Source organism: Uloborus diversus, chromosome 7 (genome assembly GCF_026930045.1).
Source record: "Uloborus diversus isolate 005 chromosome 7, Udiv.v.3.1, whole genome shotgun sequence".
Classification (NCBI taxonomy): domain Eukaryota; kingdom Metazoa; phylum Arthropoda; class Arachnida; order Araneae; family Uloboridae; genus Uloborus; species Uloborus diversus.
In genome coordinates, this window is record NC_072737.1 from 168743492 (window position 1) to 168762566 (window position 19075).

Here is a 19075-nt window from a genome sequence, read left to right on the forward strand (position 1 = left end):
TCCCCTACATCTCCTCTTGTGTACTGTAATTTTCGAAACAAATTTCCATTTATTTTTTCATTCTGGAAAAGGTTGGTTATCTAAACTGTTTCACTTTTCCCCACATTTCTCTACGCATAATCCCCCCCCCCCCCCACTGCCAGAAGGTAAAATTTGACTGCGCCGTTGCTAAGGAATAAGGAATAGATTACGGCTTTAAAGTTTTTTTTTTAAGTTTTTGAGCCCCTAAAACAAGGCTGTCCAACTGGCGGCCCGTCAACACATATTGTGTGGTCCGCATCGATGTTGATATTCCTGCCCTTGTAAAGAACGCGGATGGGCCTCAGTTTTCCCATTAAAATGTAAGCAAATTGTTTTGTAATCCTTCTGTTTCATTATTTCATAATTAATAATTCAAATATTAATTGTTATAATATAAGAAGTAAGAGGTTATTTATTGTTCAACTTTTTCAAACTGCGGCCCGCCAGGTGATCAGTGACCGAATTTCTGGCCCGTGGGCTCTTTACAGTTGGACAGCCCTGCCCTAAAACATGTGAGGGAAATACTAACAACAAGGAGGGAAAACATTAGTTTTAAAAGGAGGGGGGGGGGTATCCCTTCTTCCAAACAAAGGTGAGTTGAAACTATTTAGATGCGCGAGAGTATATCAAGAGCTTTGTTGTTGGTAGGTATTCAAAACCTATTCAATGTAGTGTTTTTAATCATGCGTCCTTAAAAAAAAACTTAAAGGACTTTTTTGACTTAAGGAAAGATCACTGTTTAAGAACTCCCTTTCCAAAACAGAAGTTTTCAATATTTCAAAAGTATCCCTGATTTATCCATGATTTTCAAAAGTCAGTGTTAAATAGTAGCTTCTGAAGAATTACTAGCCGTATTATATTTGCTCCTTTGTCATTTGGAATACTTCATTTTGAAGTAAAACATGCTTTTTAAAAAATAAATATTTAAGCAATAAATACTAGGTTAAAAAACTGTATAAAATAAGGATACTTTCAGGACTGGAAACAGTCATGGCTAAAGCTAATGGATATTGTAGGCGTTTTAGTCGCCTTCCGAAGTAGAGTTTCATTTACCCTCAAAATTACAATATTGCTTATTTATCTCTTTCTTCCAAGCAGTTTTGCAAAGAATCGATTATCGAAAATCAACCTTTCTCGTATCATATCCCAATACGCCGCCAAACATATTCTTTTGATTTTGTCGGAATTTCGATTGTCGGGAACATAAGCGTTCAATAATTAAGTTAGCACTTGTTAATAAAATTAGTCATTATAACAAGTGCTTAATTGAATGGGGTCGTTTTTAAAATTTTAAAAGTATTTTTTCTGAAAGAGCATGTTTAAAAACAAAGGATCTGACCATTTTTTAAATAATTTTCTTAAGTTTAATATTTAAAAAAAATTACTTTAATCGGTGCGTTTTCATTGTTTACACTTCTGTCGTAGGACAACACAATGATGAAATGCCATTCAATGTTGCCATTCACAGAACAAAATATTTAATTCGCATCTTTACTCACGTGCACTGGCAACGATAGGGTTGATAGCAAGCGTAGAGCGCAATATTAATTCGTTTCTTGATTATCATAACGTGGAAATGCAGTAGAAAGATGCGCCAAAAAGCATCATTTGTGACGTCATCTAGATCACGCCTTGTTTGAAAAATCGGACAGTTTAAAAAATTAATTTAAAAAATAACTGTTGGGAAAATGAAAATATTTTCTGGGTCCATGTTATTTCTGCAATACATACAATAGTTTTAAAATCATATTTTTACAACTGAAAATCAAAATGTAGTCACCCTGAATCAAAGAATATTTTTATTATATAGTCAAGTCGAATCATACAATAAGCAATAAAAGAATTTTTTTTATCACGTGGGTCTACCATCGCACGGGGTGAGATAACCACAATATGGATAAGATGTAGACAATCGAAAAAGGAAAAAAACGAGTGTGATAGGGGGGGGTGAAGTACATAAAGGAACCTTTTGTGAAAGTAATTACTGCATTCTTCAGTAATAAATGAACCCCCCCCCCCAATGAAAAAGTTCTTGGAACTACACTAGCAAAAAAATTTAAATTTTCATTAAAATAATTTGAGAAGTCTTGGCTGTCAAGATTTTGTGAAAATATTTTTATCTTTTAAAACCACAATTTATTTAACTTAAAAATATATATATTTTTTTTTTTTTTGTAAAAGAATAGTTGTTTTGTTGATGATTGAATCCGTTTAGGAATTAAATTTTGGAACTTAAAAACTGGAGACAGTTTTTTTTTTTTTTTGAAAAAAAAAATCAATTGAAAAATGCTTTGGCATTTTTACAAAAAGAATGAAAATAATTATATGAAATGATGCAAGTTATAAAAGTTAAATTAAAATTTTTTCCAAATGCTTGCTAATTATTAAATTTGCCCCAAATAAAGCACTATTTTGTTATTATAATTATTTTTTAATTGTATACGTTTCATTGTCTTACATTTGTAGCTTAGAGTTAAAATGTAAAATTATTTGCATAAAATGTAAACAAAATATTGAATTTCACGCATCTACATATTGACATTGTGAATCTTCTTATTCTGAATATCCAGTGAAGCTCTCCTATAACGAACGCAAAGAGACACTGATATTTGCTCGTTATAAACAAGTGCTCACAAAAAACGAGGTCGTAGAAAAATCATATAATTCGAAACATACTTGCTTTGTTTTTTTTTTTTTTTAATTTCTGTACAGCACCAGAGAGTTAATTTTCTTTGAATTGCCTTCTTGTCACTTTCGTGTGTTGCGCCCTTCCACGAAAAAGTCAACCCTTTGTCCCGCACGTGAAGGTTCATATATTTCATTAAAATGCAATAATTTTAAAGAGTAATGACGAAAATTTTTTGCTTAAGAAATCAATCATAAATTTAATTTGTTAAGCGGAAAAAAATTTGTTCATTAATGTGATATAGTATTTTTTTTTTTAGTGTATGAGGTGTCACGTGCAGGACGAAGTAACCGTTTTCCGAGGAATGGCCCTGTTATTGTTCTTTGAGAAATACTCATGGCCCGAAACGTATCGCCATTTGCACCCCTACCTTCAAAAAAAAAAAAAAAAAAGGTTTGGAGTTTTTCTGCACATCAAAAGCCATCGAGTATGTGCAGAGATGTTCAGCATCAAATTCTTCACATTTGTCGTTATCTTCTTTGCTTTCATTACTTTCTTCATCTGCATTAGCTTGAATTTGAGCTACCATATCCTCGGAAGCATTTCAGAAGTGATAACGTTGGCGTCAACAAATATTTTTCAAATGCTTCTCTACTCTCCAAATTAATGAAAGGGTCCGTCATCACTTGTTCTTAAGATTCATAACTCAACACTAATTTCTATATGGACATTTTTCTACTCTTTTTTTACGAATGCAAAATAAATATATTTCTTGCCGTGGCATTGGTGCCAAAAATTTGACACCAATGGATAAAGTTCGCCAATTTCATAATTTTGGAAGTCTTCCTAAATGAAATGATACCGCGAAACTCCTTCAATACGTTAAACTTAACTGTACAAACAATATTCTTTGTAAAAGTAGGCATGACCGTTGCCGTTAGAAATATAAAATTTTCAACAGTCAAATGAACGAATTCTACTCGCGGCAACATATAACTGTCCATGCAAAAGCACTGGAAGTCGTAATACTACGCCAATTTTATCAAAGGTTTCAACTTGAGATATGTTTGACGTGATAGCAAATGCAGGTATTATTGGGAGCTGTGTGTTTTTTTTTTTTTTTTTTTTTTTTTTTTTTGTTTTCCCATAAGGTAATTTTATCGGAACTGAAATTCCTCCCTCACTCCGGAAAATGATTTATTAAAATATTAAAATCGCGCAAACATAATCAAAATGAAAATATTTTAAATGCCCGTAGTTACCCAAAAAGTCTCCATAATAAAAACAAATGCAAGTATTTCATTTCTTTACGTTCAAGCTAGAAATGGTAACACCACAATCCAGCAATTTCTTTACGCTAACTATGTCGCGTGAAAAAGCAAATAAAAATGAATTATCACTAACTTCTAATTGATTCCAGGTCATTTTCGAGTCATCTTAGCATGTTTCCATTTTCGCGCGGTAAAACCGGGTAGAACGTATTTCAAAGTATTTTTCGCGAGCTTGGCAACCATACCAAGCTCGAAGCATTACAATGCATTTGAATGCGTGTAGAAAAAGCGGTTTAAAAAATGAATTAAAACTTAAGATTTCACGCTTCCAACAATGAATTTTAACAATGGAAAAGAGATAAAATTAAAATTTTTGAGTTTCGCTAACTAAAAAACGTTTATAACTTTTTTTCTAGTGGATTTAAGTTATCGGATCTCGGGCGCTGTGATAGTTTCTTCGTTAAGAGTATTTTTTAAAGATCTTTCCAATCATATCAAATTCAAAAAAATTGGTCCATCCTTTCGCGTAGAAAGAGCCATTTAGGACGAAAATGCGTTTTTAATTAATATCTCCGTTAATTAGCGTTCGATTTATAAAAATTTTATTGATGACACTAAAACTCGGCAAGAGCTACTGAACAAAAAAAAGTGAAGGAAATCGGTTCACAAACAGAGGAGAAATCGGTACCGAAAGAAAACGGTTGGCCTATTAATATATAAAGATAACTGATAATTATAGAAGTAAAAACCTTGGTTTATGCAATATATATATATATATATATATATATATATATATATATATATATATATATATATAAACAAAATGCGTGTTATGCTATTTTCTTGGATTGAAATTCGAGTCTTCGTATGTGTATACAAAGTCTACGTCCAATCAAAGACATTCTTTTCCTTCTCCCCTTCTAACAGTGATGTCTTTTCCTTCCCCTTTTTTTAAAACTTTTTTTTTCTGATATTATGCGGAGTGGAGTTGTGCATGTTAAATATCTCGAACAAGAATAATAATAATAATAAAGGAACCATGCAAATAGATATTCATCCATCCAAAAAGATAAACAAATCAAAAACCTATTTGAGCGTAGTCAATTTTTGACAGCAATATTTGTCATTTTATTCCCAAAATCGTTTCAACAATCAGTCTTGGTTGCATAATGAACATGCAATACTAAAATATTCAATAACGCAGTCAGAAATACATCCTTGATGAGGATAAATATCATTTTGAATTTAAACCGTGGCTCAAATCCTGATAGGTAAATGATGATAAAATATTAACGATCTACTTTAAACAATAATACCATCTAACCTTGAAAAAAGATTTTAGATTTTATCATACTTGCCTATACGTATCACTGCGAATACATAACTAATAGACTTTTTTCTCTATGATTAATAGACTTTTATTGTTAATACTATCTTATTTTACTTACTTATTTATTTTTTAAAGAGTTTTTCACTTTTTAAGTGCTGAATATTGTGAGGTATTCCTTGATATAAAACGTTACAAAAAACAGCTGTCAACACAAAGTTTGACTCAAAATGTTTTAGATTTTTTTTTCTTTTTTTTTTTCGTTTTTTTCTCTTTTTTTTTTCGTTTGAGTTTTTGCTAGCATCACGTGATTCAGTGATAAATTTACTATGTTGCAACTGTCACAGTTGCAAGATTCCCCTGCGACATAGGGTCCACCAAAAAGGGCACATGAAAAAAGTTTTGCGTAGTTCCGTTCTTTTCAAAGGGGCCCTAAATCTGTAAATCCGCCACTGACATAACCCACTAAAATATCCCTTATGAAACTTCTCTACTATCGCCTATTCTCCATAAAACTGTGTTTTTGTAAATGCACTTTTCCACATAATTGCATCTTTGCATATGTGCCTCTATTACACATTATTATTATTACACTCTATCCCATCTCTATTCTCCTACAAAAGTGTCCTCCCCCCCCCCCCTCTAAATCAGTATGTGTGCTAATTTTCTTTTAAAAACTAAATACTTAATATTATTTTAGTGTTAAACAGAGGAATTTGATGTAACTCTAACCAATTATAGTAAAATTATCAACTTGTTTCCCACCTGTTTTAAAAATTGTTTTTCCTTTCAATTTTGACCCCAATGTTTATCTTAGCTTGTTGTCGTATTAGGGTCATTTCACGGTATTTTTGACATCTATGTAGAGTCATTAACGTGACCTTTTTTTACCATAACTTTTTAATTTACTGTTTGATTAGAACAGTATTGAGCAATCACGATTGCTTATTGCTTTCATTTGACTGTTTTGATGTCCTATAATTTTATTTTCCCGCCAGCACCCTCTGCAGCATCACCGTCGACCGGCTCCTCACTATGCTGCTCCTATAGCGAAAACCGTCTCCAAGTTGCTTCCATATGCAACACACAGGCGTATACATACACAACTACACACACACATACACATACACCTACACACAAACACATACACACACACGCATACATACAGACACCTACACATACACACAACTACCCACACATTCATGCCTGCACACAGACACAAATACATATGCCTACACACACATACACATACCCCGCCCCCACGCACACAAACACTCATACACACAACTACCATCACTCATGCTAGCACACACTTCACTTCACTCTCCGGGGGCCCACTGTACCTATCCCTAAGTGATTTAACCAGTTTAGGACCCCCGGAGCTTTATTTTAAACATTCAACATATACATTTCAAAATACAACATTTAACAATTCACACACATACATACAAACAAACATGATCATAGACAATTACAGTACATATTGACAAACAGACATAGAAGCACAAAACAATTCGAAAAACTCATGCTATAAAACATGACGCAGAGAAGATAGTAGAGTAGTCGATGGGTACATAGCTGGCGAGTTCGCCGTTCCAAAAGTACATTTGATTATTACGTCGTGAGTAGTGTTGTATAGTAATACATAATGCACTAAAACTGTGAATGCGTAAGTATATACAAGTTATAAAGTAATACAGTATAAAACCAATAAATGCATGCTAGCACACAGACACAAACACACATGCCTACACATACACATACCCCTACACACAAACATACATACCCTCCTCACACACAAACACACACGCCTGCACACACACACACACACACTCGTGATTGCGAAAAACATAATTTGAATTCAAGATGAAAAAATTCAAATTATTATTATTTTTTTTTTTTTTTTTTTGAGCTTTTCCTATACCAACACGTCAACTCAAATTAAAATAATTTGCAAATCAAACAGTAAGTAAAAAAGTTATGAAAACAGTAAGAAAAAATAATAATGAATGCAAAAGAATATATGTTGGTGTGAAGCAAAGGAAGCAGTTTTAGTTTTGGATGAACTTGCTCTATTTGTTTTAACCCAAAATTTATATTCCTGACGTAGTTTTAACGTGTAGGTACCGTACTTTTCGTCTTTCCTGAATATTATTCTGTACCTATAAAGTGTTTCTGTTCCAGGAACCAAAAATATTCTATTCCCTCTAACTTTATTTATTTTCTTTGTTTAAAATGCAAATTTCGCACGGAAATAATGTTTTTATAATCAACCCATATTGTATCCTTCACATTAAACTGTTTTGAGGAATTGTAAATAAATAAAAGCTTAAAATTTAGATCCATTCATTGTGAAAAAAAATCGATAAGACGGAAAAAGACGAAAACAATTTAAGTAGTTAAATTAACAAGTTCTCTCACTCTCTCTCTCTCTTTTCTGAAAGTGGGCTTCTGAGTTCTGTCCCCCTACAATAACGTGTAAGTATAAGAATCTGACTCGAACAAAATTCTATGTGGTCTGAAGGTCTTCGCCGGGACATCTCCGCTTCTTGTTCCATTTGTATTTTATTTAAGCAAAATTTTAATTTAGTTTTGATAAATTAAAAAAGTAACAATAATACATTAAACTCAACACGGAAATTTGAATTCCATGCAAACTTCAATCTCACTGACAAATTTGCTTCAGATGTAATTTCATCAGGAAGAGCGTTTGACGTAGTGCATTACTTACGTATTTTGATATTTACGTATTTAACTTCAGCATTTACGTTCGAAAACCTAGCATTTTATTTTCTAAAAAAATGTAATATAAAAATAATAATAATTAGGAAAATTCACCTCAGTTTTTTAGATTTTATTTTTCTTTCATGTATTAGCAAGAATGTATAGAAGCCAAAGAGAAATAGTTAAGATAACTTAACTTTTCTAAAATGAAAAAAATGACAATTTGTTTTAAAAAGTACACTGCATAAATTAAGATCAATGCATTTTATAATACAACTTGCATTGAAAGATTATTTTTCATTTCTGGAAGTAAGCTTGTACCTAAAAGCATGCGGAGAATTTTCAGTAAGCTCCATGTTGAGTGAATTAATAATTGAATGAATATTATTACACTTTAAGGCTTTCACTTTTCCCCTCGTGCAATTGACAAATTAAATCAAACATTTAAAATCAAAATGTACTTTTAATATTAACTAAATAAGTAATGATAATATTTTCATACTAATTTTTGATTCTGATAATATTTGTTTTCATAAAGTTTTGCTTTAACTAGAAATATTTAAAATTGAAACTATTTTTTTTTTCTTTTTTAATGTGAAAAGCAACTTCATTCTTTTAAAAGGTCTTGTGACTAGCAATGCGTAAAAGAATTTTTATACACTTTTATTAATAAAGTTGAGTATTTCACCAAGAACTAAGTTAAATCTAGCTAATTTTGGGGAACTTTTGAAGCATTCAAAATAAGAATTAAAATGTGTTGGGCTAAAAAACACAGCACATTTTCCCTTTTTCCTCTTTCTCTCTCTTTTCTCTTAAAAACGAGAGAATATGAATCGCAATAAAAAAAAATCGATACATATATTTTATTAAAACAATTTATTTGAAATAAGTTAAATTTTGCAAAAAACCATGACTTATTCAATTATTTTTAATGGATATCTGGAAAATTCGCGACACATATCCAGTAAAAAGGTAATTAAGGGAGCCCCGAACTTAAATTTTTTGGAAAGCAGAAATTCTCAATTTTCCGATTCGACTTCCGATTTTGGCGAATAATAAAATACCGGCATGCACCCATAAGTACATCTCATGAAAAGATACATTCGAGCATTTAAAAATTTTCAATCGTCAGACAATATTTGTTGAATTAGGAAATTTTTGGGAGGTCACGACGACCTCCCGAGACCTCCCATCGGGGTGTTTTCTGGGATACTACCGATACTACCATAGGTTGTAAGAACAAGCACATTTAGTTCTTTCTATTTGCAGTATTCTCAACACTAAATGATTTGGTGATTAATTTAGTTGTGAAAATATACCAATAATTTGGTACTAAGAAGTAAGGAGTAAACAACAGCTTTTATCAAATATCTTTGCGTCTACAAGCTCACAGCTTGTTGCATTAAAAGGGGTTCCTTGTACCCCTGTCAATGTGATCCCCAAAATTTTCCTTTTTCGGAAAATTTTGCCTGAGAATTCAAAAAAGTTGGTTTTGTAATATTGCATTCTTTTTTTTTTTTTTTTTTTAATTATATTTGCCCTGCCATTGGTAAATGCTTATTACTCGTTGCCAACAGCAAAAATGAATAATTGTTACTATGAAGTTAATTGTAAATAAAGTTCAAAAAATCATTTCGAAGCTGAGTTTGAGCAGGTACAGATGAATGAATTTTAGTTTTGAAACTTTTCAGACAATACAGATTTTCTTCTTCATGTCATCAGTTTAAAAGCGTTTTCATATGTTTTTCTCACCATGTTTAGGGGAATGTGAGTCGAGTTAAATAGTTAAATTCGTTTTGAAAGTTACAGTATATAAAGAAAGAACTATTTATGTTGAAATAGAACTTGCACTAAAACATTATTTTTTTGCAGTAAATTTGTACCTTCAAAAAAAAAAAAAAAAAGTAGAAAATTTCCCTTTTTTTATGGAGCAAAGTGAAAAATAAAATATTTTTCATTTGAAATATTTTCTATTCGATTTAAAAATTATTTTTTTGATAAAAAAAATAGTTAAATAAAAGGATAAATGAAATGATGCAAAGATAATGAAACAATAAACGACTAAATAAATGAATTAATAATTTAATATTTGAGAAAAATAAATGTGTGAACAAGGTAGTTAATGACCAAGAAAATAAATGAATTAATAAATAAATGATTTCTTTAATGAAGCAATGTAAATGAATTAATTAATAAATGAATATGTAAGTAATTTAAATTTAATAAGTAATTGATTATATAAAGGAAATAAAATATTTCACTTTGCTTTATCTATTTTGCTCCGCATGCAATTAACTAACTGCAAAATATTTAAAATACAAATAAGTTTAATATTAACTAAATAAATACTTCACCGAATATTAGTTGAATGTTAATAGCACGATTTTTATTATTTTTCAATAACAAAAATAATTTTTGACCTGCAACAAAATATCACAATTTGAGTATCAATTTTTAAAAATTGCTTGTACACTAATCTGCTCAGTAAATTTTTCCGGACTGGAATAAACTACATGTGCTAATTTTCAGTAAAAATAGCACCAGACCGGTAGCCTTAAATACTGAATAAAAGTTTCACCATTTCACATTGTCCCACATTCCCATACTTGCTTTCGAATTAATTCCTTATGTAGTGTGTCTTCTCATTAGATGCAGGTATGTGTGCATGCTTACATTTAATTATGCGGCAAATTGAGAATTTGTCCCGTCTCAAAAAGTTGAGTTCGGTGCTTGTAACCCTCAAACATGTGCTCGCAGTTTTTGAGCAATCACGATTGCTTATTGTTCTCACTTGACCGTTTTGATGTGTTATCATTTTATTTTCCCGCCAGCACCCTCCGCAGCAACACCGTCCACCGGCTCCTCACGATGCTGCTCCTCTAGCGAAAACCGTCTCCAGGTTGCGCCATATCCTACACACACACGCATACACTCACACACCTACACACACATACACACACTCATGCCTGCGCACAGACACAAAAACACACTCCTACACACACACACACACACACACACACTCATCCCTGCACACAAACACATATGCCTACATACACACGCACACACGAACGCCTACACACACTCGCAGGTACACACACAGCACTGCATACACAACACGCACACACATGCATACATACACACATACACATGTACCCACACACATGCGCCTACACAAACACACGCGCGCATTGGTACACACACGTGTGTACCAATTGCGAATCGTGCAATCGTGATTGCGAAATTGCGAAAAACATAATTTGAATTCAAGATGCCAAAAATTCAAATTTATATATATATATATATATATATATATATATATATATATATATATATATATATATATATATATATATATATAGTATATATATATATATTGTCAAATATGATTTTTTAACGTTGTTGTTTTTTTTTCTCGTGGAGTAATATGTTAAACTCATTCTGAGTCTCAGCATTATCCCCGAATCAGAGAAATTCGCTTTCAGTTTATCGAGAAAACGAAAACTCCCGCTCTTCAAATAACGACTCGAATGCCTCCTAATTATGGGCCCGGCCTCGATCGAGCTGCGTCATTAGAAACAGGCACGTAGATTAAAAGCGAGTCAATGATCTGGCGTTGACGATTGTTTCCGCCGACGGAGCACAGAGGGCGCTGCTGGAAAGGACGCCGCTGCTTTCCGCGCTCCGAGAGAGAAGGATGGAGAGGAGGAGTACGGGGAGAGGAGGAGGGCTGGTAAATTATGTTAGAAAAACAGAGAAATTAAAAACGATGTTCACACCTTTCGCAGAAATTAGGTCACGGCAAGACTTAAGTGGGACAACGGGAGTTGTTTAGATTTCAGAATGAACGGCGCTTTAATGGAAAGGGGATTAATTGTTCGTTAGTTGCGTTTCACTCCTACCAGCCATAGACACTCGCCGCTGGAACGTAATTACCACATGTTTTGAATTAAGAAACTTGTTAGATGACGGGAGAGAAATGTTAATATTTGACGACAGGATGTATGTAAAGAGCACTGACATAAATTTTTCTTTATATTAAAAAAAAAATGTTATCTTAAACAAGTGATTAAATATCGAATGCATTTGATCACTTATTTAATATAACATTGGATAGGAATTTATTTTATTCTGTGCGGTTTAGTGTTTTAATTGTCTAAACATTATTATCGTAAAATGTTATTGCGTAATTATTAGTCCTTTTAGCCATTCGCTTAATAATTAGACTATCAAAGAAACTGAAAAATAGTTTTAAAAAAAGATGAATTTTTTCTCTTTTAAAAGAGTAAAAATATTAATTTCAGAATATGTTTAGAAATATTGTCAACAATTTGAGTAATTTTGAAAACAAATCTGCAAAAGTAAAAATATTGAATATACTTTAAACTTTGCATTTGTTTCTTGATTTCATTTTTCTTTGTTTATATGTTTAAAGGAGTGCCATAAATAAATAAATAAATAAATGAATAAATAAATATCGTATGTCTATCATGCATAAGTCGAGGCATTTTAATAAAGTTTGGAAGTTGAAAAGATGGGTTCATATTATAGACGGGTGTATTTTTATATAAGATTTCCAAATTGCCAATGAAGTTTTTTTTAATGACAACCAGTTATTATAAACAGTTTGCAAATTTTGAGAATTAGGTTGCTTTCATTTAAAGTTTAAAATTAATCTCTGAAATGTGTCAAAATATGTTCTTTCTCTCTCTCTGTTTGAAATCTGAATATTCATAAAAACAGATGGTTGAGAAATTTCTTTGGGAAAACATAATTCGAATTATAAGCAAAAATTTAATTTTTTTCTCGTCTAATAAATTGTGCAAGACGACTTATACACGAGCAGAGACAATGAATAAACGATAATTTATTTTTATTTTATTTATTTATTTTTAATCCGTTATTGAATGAATGCAATTTGCTTGCTCAAATTTTTATAACACAGCTTTTGCTCTGGTAACTTAAGGTAAATTACTAGCTGCGCTTATGAAAGAAGGCATAATTAACTAGGCCATGATACAATATGTTGGTAGTAATTATAATTTTTCTTGTTTTAATATGTATTTTCACGCAAAACTCAAATGGTACTGTTCCCCCCCTCCCCATAAAACATATTTTTGAAGTCTTTCTCTTTCTTCCTTTTTTCTTCATAATGAACTTTTTCTTTCTTTCTTTTTCTTGATAATAAACTTTTTCTTTTTTCTTCATAATAAACTTTTTCTTTTTTTTTCTTCATAGAAAACTGTATTAAAAAAAAAAAAAAAAACTAGAAATGTAGGGTATTTTTGAATGGAGAAACTTTCATTATGAGCTTCTCTTGAAAACGTGTTTTTTGTTTTTTTTTTTCTTAAATTCTGAACTTGCTTTCATCAGACTGTTTCTTATTTTAAATGCCAACAACACTTTTTGACATTTTAAGGGGGTTCGGGACACATTTTGAAATTTTTTTTTATTATACACTTTAGAGTTTTGAAATTTTTTGCACTGATTCACCATTTAGTTAATAAGCAAAATCATAACATAAATATGAACGAAAATTTTTTTATTAAAATTTAATTAGTTTTTTTTAAAAAATGGGGTTGCTTTAAATTGCTATAACTCAAAATATTCTTGATCAATTTTCAATTTTTTTAAATGAATTACGCACAAATATCTAAGTTTTAATTTTTATTCGGCGATTTTAAAAATATTAATTCAATAAAAAATTAAAAATATTTGAAGAAAAATTTCGAAAAATTCAAAGATACTTTTTTTTTAATCATAATTTTTGCAGTAAAAGTTTTTTTTTAATTCGCCGAATAAAATTTAAAGTTAACTCTTTGAAAAATATATGCTCCAAGTTTCATTACTTTATCTTTATCGGTTCCTGACTTATAAGAGTTCGAATGTAAGAAATCGGGAAAAATTGCATCATGGAGAAAAACGCGTTTAAAGTTTTAAAGTTCAATACACATTAGTTAGGTGCATGAAACATAAATAATTATATCTTTCGTTCTATTTAAGATAGAAACAAGATTCAAACGTCCTTTTAAGCAGAAAAACACGGAGTAATTTTTCACATGATAAAAGAAAATTGCAAAATTTGACGATTTTTGTGTCCCGGACCCCCTTAATCAAAATGAAATAAAATGGAAAAGTATGAAGCAGATGTTTTTAAAACTGAATTTCGTCAAACTTGTGTAACTTTTTTTTCCTTTTTTTAATGCATTTATTCCTTAAATAAAATCTGTTCTAAAATTTATTTACCTGTACATGGATAAAATTCTGCCATATCATTTCAAAATCATCAAAATATAGTTGAAGTAACATTGTTTTTCTGATGCCCATTATGCTTTTTTTTGGAGAGGAGGGGGTGGGGGGGGGAGATTTATGAAAGAAATCTGTATAATCTCGATAAACACATTAAAAACCTCTGAACCATTTTTTAAATTCATTTCATGATACCTCATTTCTTTTTAAAATCAAACTTTGTCTATTGAAAAAGTTTACATTTTCTTCTGTTTGTGATTTATATTCTAATTCTTTGAAGGAGAGAAAGCTAGAACTTTTATAGTACAAACAATAATAGTACACTGTGTGTGTGTGTGTTTATTTATTTATTTTTTTTTTTTTTCAAAATGAAAATTGTTTATTTAATATCATAAAAGTATTTTCTATTTTGAGGCCTTATTTCCTTTTTGAACTTTAAAATTTTTGTTGCTTTTAAATCTTGCAGCATTTGATAGCTTCTTTTATGCAGCTAAAATTTTGCTTCATAAAACTGCAAACGTGATGTTAAGTTATGAATCATTTTTTATTTATTGAAATTGTTATTATTATTATTATTATTCTTTTATTTTTTACATTTATTTTTATTTATTAATTTTTTTCAGACAAAGTAGTTAAAAAAAACTATTGCAATGATATTTTTTAAATTTTTTGATTAACTTTTTTTTTTAAATATTAAATTGCTCTCTGATAAATTATCAAAATTTATTGTCCGGATTTGATTTGATTTCTTTCATTTATTCTTACTTTCTTTGTTATTCCTGTTCTTTTCCAATGATCTGAAACGTTTCGTAAATACTTCACTGAGTTAATTAAGTTGTATTATGTCGTAGCAATTTACCGATTTTTCTTCTTAATGTTATTTAAATTTAAAAAAAGAGAGAATTTTTTAAAAAATGATTTATTTTGTGATGTTTAGGTAACGTTTGAATAGTATTTTGTATCAACACTATCATTCAAGTTGCGGGATTGTGCTTACCGATCAAGCAATTATTAATATATTATTATTATTATTATTTTAATTTGATTTTATTCTGAATTTTTCATTCACTTGTTAAGCTTAACTTGGTTAATTTATTTCGACCACAAATATCGCTTATCTATGTTAAATATTTCTTAACTTAGTGCTTTTATTCAATTGTTTCTACTTCAAACTCATCGTGTATTTGCTTTATTATTATTTTTACTGAAGTACTAGCAATATTTGACTCAAGTTTCAAATAAAATTTCCATTATTTTTATTTATTCCTAGTTTTATTGTGTAGAATTGTTATTTCATCTTATAACTAAAATGTTTTTAATTTTGTACTAAAACATAAAATAGTAAACAGGTAATCTGCTACGATCTTTTCAAATTTTGTATTTTATTTTTTGACAAAAAAAAAAACCTTTATGTGTATGTACTTTAATTGCCGTTCGCCATTATTCTTTACCTACAAATCAATATTTTTTTTCGTTTAAAAATGAGCTCTCTTTTCAAATTTTAACATTTACTTATTCATGTTTATGTGTGCATGGTACTACTACCTAGATTTTTGTAAATTTTAAAAACTGGTTGGAATCACATGATCGCCAGCCTGGCATTTAAAATGAGGTTTGAGTGTTTGGTGGGCACTGAATTCATGGAAGCAGGCATAAAAATTTTTTTCCCCCCAAATAAAGATAATAGTTGTAATAATAAATTTAAAACATATAATTAAATGATATGAATAAAATAAAGTAATAAGCTGTATTAAATCGTACAAAAAGAGAAGGAAGATTTAAAAATATTAAAACACTATTGTCATGCTCAGCTATAAGTATCAAAGTACATTTTAAAAATAGAGCGAATTATTAAAAATATTCGATAAGGCATAAAATTAATTTTTGTTAAAATAATTTTACTGCAACAAATACCCAATAGTTCCTTATCACACTAGAAACTTGGTTTCTAACTAAGCCTTGTCCCAAGGTGAAACAAAACAAAAAAGGGGGGGGGCGGGGGAAATCTGAAACATGTACGTTCTTTGAAACTAAACTTTGGCTTCTAATTCTCAGATCAACTGTTATTTATAAGTAAATAAATTTGTTATCAGCAAAATATTAAACATCAAAACTGTCAAAATTGTAAGAAAACTTTTTTTTTTATGAGAATTGTCATTGCTGTAATCATAACAAGTTAGTGTTCAATTTAATTAAAAATTCAGCTTCTGTTTTTTTTTGTTTACTTTGTTGAAATTTTACATTGCATATTCACAAGTATTAATTTGCTATTGAAAATAAAAGTTGTACGAATTTAAATTTTAAATAATAAAGTATACATAAAAAATATATTTTAAAAGGTGTTAAAAATCAATAAAAATATATAAAGTTGTTAAAGGGGTAGGGCTAAGTTATTGCTTTTTACAATTTGCTTTCAGCATTGAAAATTATTACTCCGATGTTACGCTACCCGATATGATGAGCCCAATTTTATAAAAAAAAAAATTTAAGTATCCAGTTCGTTTCCATATATTTTTTTTTTTCTATTTGTGAGCTGTGTGAAGTTGGCCACCAGCAAAAGGGGTAATATACAAAACATTTTTAACTGGGACAAGTGTGTCAGTTGCATGGAATATCGGGCAGTGGATAACATCCAACATCTAAAACACTAAACTTTTCCTAAAGTGTTTTTATTTATTAATTTACTATTATTTTGTGTAAGGATCTCATTTTACAAAACAAACTGGTGGCTAAGAATAAATAAATAAATGAGTAAACAAAAACATTTAATGAATAACGTATTAACTTTTGAAAATTTTCCTATCTCTTCAGTATTGAGGACAATTCTTGTCTGCAGTGTCAGAAAGCAGAAATTAGCTAACTGAAAAAAAAAAAAAAAAACCCTTACCACTATCAAAAGTAATTAGATTTAAATTAAAACTTTGCTGAATAATTCTTTTACTATTGTACATGGGATCTGTGAATTACAAGGAAAGAAAACAACATTCAAGTTAAAATATTAGTTATTTTTAAAAAACAAAGCGAAAATATATCTTTAGTAATCCTGTAACTAAATTCATAAATCGGTTTCGAAAACAGTTAAGTTTATTAAAACTTTTCGTGAAAGATTACTTTTAACATCTTTCTGGCATGCATATCGAACACCAGTTTTTTTTTTTTTTTTTTCAACTTTTATGAAAGAGAAAAACAATTACTATTTAATTATAAAACTGTATATGCACCAATTGGTTAAAGCTGCCGATGCTAAAATACTGATTATTCTTTTGTATATAAAGCTTCATCATTACACATAAAATTTATACGCGTAACTGTGTACCAAAGCGAAAAAAAAAAAAAAAATCAAATATCAGCAGGATTGCCATTCTATGGCGTTTATGGTTTTTTAGAAAGAATGAAACAGACATCTTACTAATAGAGGGAAAATTAGGGAGTAGGAATGGAAGCAGTTCTGCTTACCAACCCCCCCCCCTTAGCTCGAAGCAACATTTGGGTCAAAATCTGATTGAAATATTTATGATTTTACTATTATAATAATTGCAATGACACAGCAAGTTGAAAATTTTTCGTTGCAACTTAGGCTTAATTTTATAACTTTCTTTGTATCATTTTCATGTTTAGATTTTTTAAGTGTATTTCAACTTTCTGGTGTAAAATTGGTTGTTTTTGTGCTATTACTGAATATTTTAATAATACATGTTGTATCGCAAAGTCACATTAGTGTCGATTGTTATGTGAAGTATTTATTCTATCTTTTTAAGTAATGAATGTTCAACCAACGTATTATGTTTTGATAGTGAACATTATGCATATTGATTATTGTTTAGTACATTTATTACATGTAAATGATGAATGTTTTGCCTACGCGTTATATGTTTATAATCAAAAATTAAGTATGCTGTTCACTTGTCATTAATGAATATTAATCATACTAATTATATGCTTTTCACTTTTTTCTGTATAACAAAATATGACTTATTTCAAAACCTCTAAAAATGCTATTTGCATTTTAGGTCATGACTGATAGTCGTGCATCAAAGTTTCCCAGATGAAGTCTATTTCTATTGTAAGAAATTGAAAAGTTAAGAAATAGATTTGTGATTGAAATGTAAGAAGAACTATATTATGAAAAAACAAATTTTAGGCTTCGGGAAAAATGAATACATAGAAATTGAAAGAACTTTTACTAATTTATCTAGATTTTGCAAGAAATTCCTTATTAATGAAATCAGACTCTTGAGATATTTTAAAAAGATATTATAAATGTTGTTCAATAACCCAAGTTGCAACTAAGGAAAAAAATTAAAATTATTTTTGAAAACAATTGTTGGTGATTTTATTTTATATGCTGAATCACTTTATAAGGTAAAGATTTTAGTGGCCAACTAATTTGTGTACAGTTTTGAACTCGTTGACTGAAAATTTATTGAAAAGTGTAACATTCATTTTTTAATATTAATATTGTGATTTTATATACATATTGTCGAAATGAATATAAGTATGTTCAAGTCATACCTATATTCATTTCGTTGAAAGTCTTTTTATATTATTTCGTGTCAAGAATGTTTTTGTGGAAATATTTTTAATGTGTCGTTTTATGCTTATTATTTTACTTCTGAGACATACTCGGTTGAAGTAATAACAAATTTAATCATTAAGAGTGTTTGAAGTTTGCATCAAATATCAATTGGAATTACTTTGCTTTCAATTAAAAAAAAAAAAAAAACATAGAAAATAATGTGTCTATTTTTCGTTAGAATGTCAGAACTGAAGTTTCACTAGCTACGATAATTTATTTTCATTATTTAGATGCTACATTTTTCTGTGACTTCAACTTCAGCTTGAAATAACTTTCGTTATTGA

At 29.7% G+C, this 19075-nt stretch overlaps 1 long non-coding RNA gene across 1 annotated transcript in view; it reads left to right on the plus strand.

The window, feature by feature from the left end:
• Nucleotides 1–18500, plus strand: part of LOC129226506 (uncharacterized) — a 157889-nt gene extending 139389 nt beyond the window's left edge. The window contains exon 5 of the long non-coding RNA XR_008580790.1: nt 18226–18500. This is a non-coding gene — a long non-coding RNA (uncharacterized LOC129226506). The remainder of the gene's footprint in view (nt 1–18225) is intronic.
• Nucleotides 18501–19075: the final 575 nt, after the last annotated feature.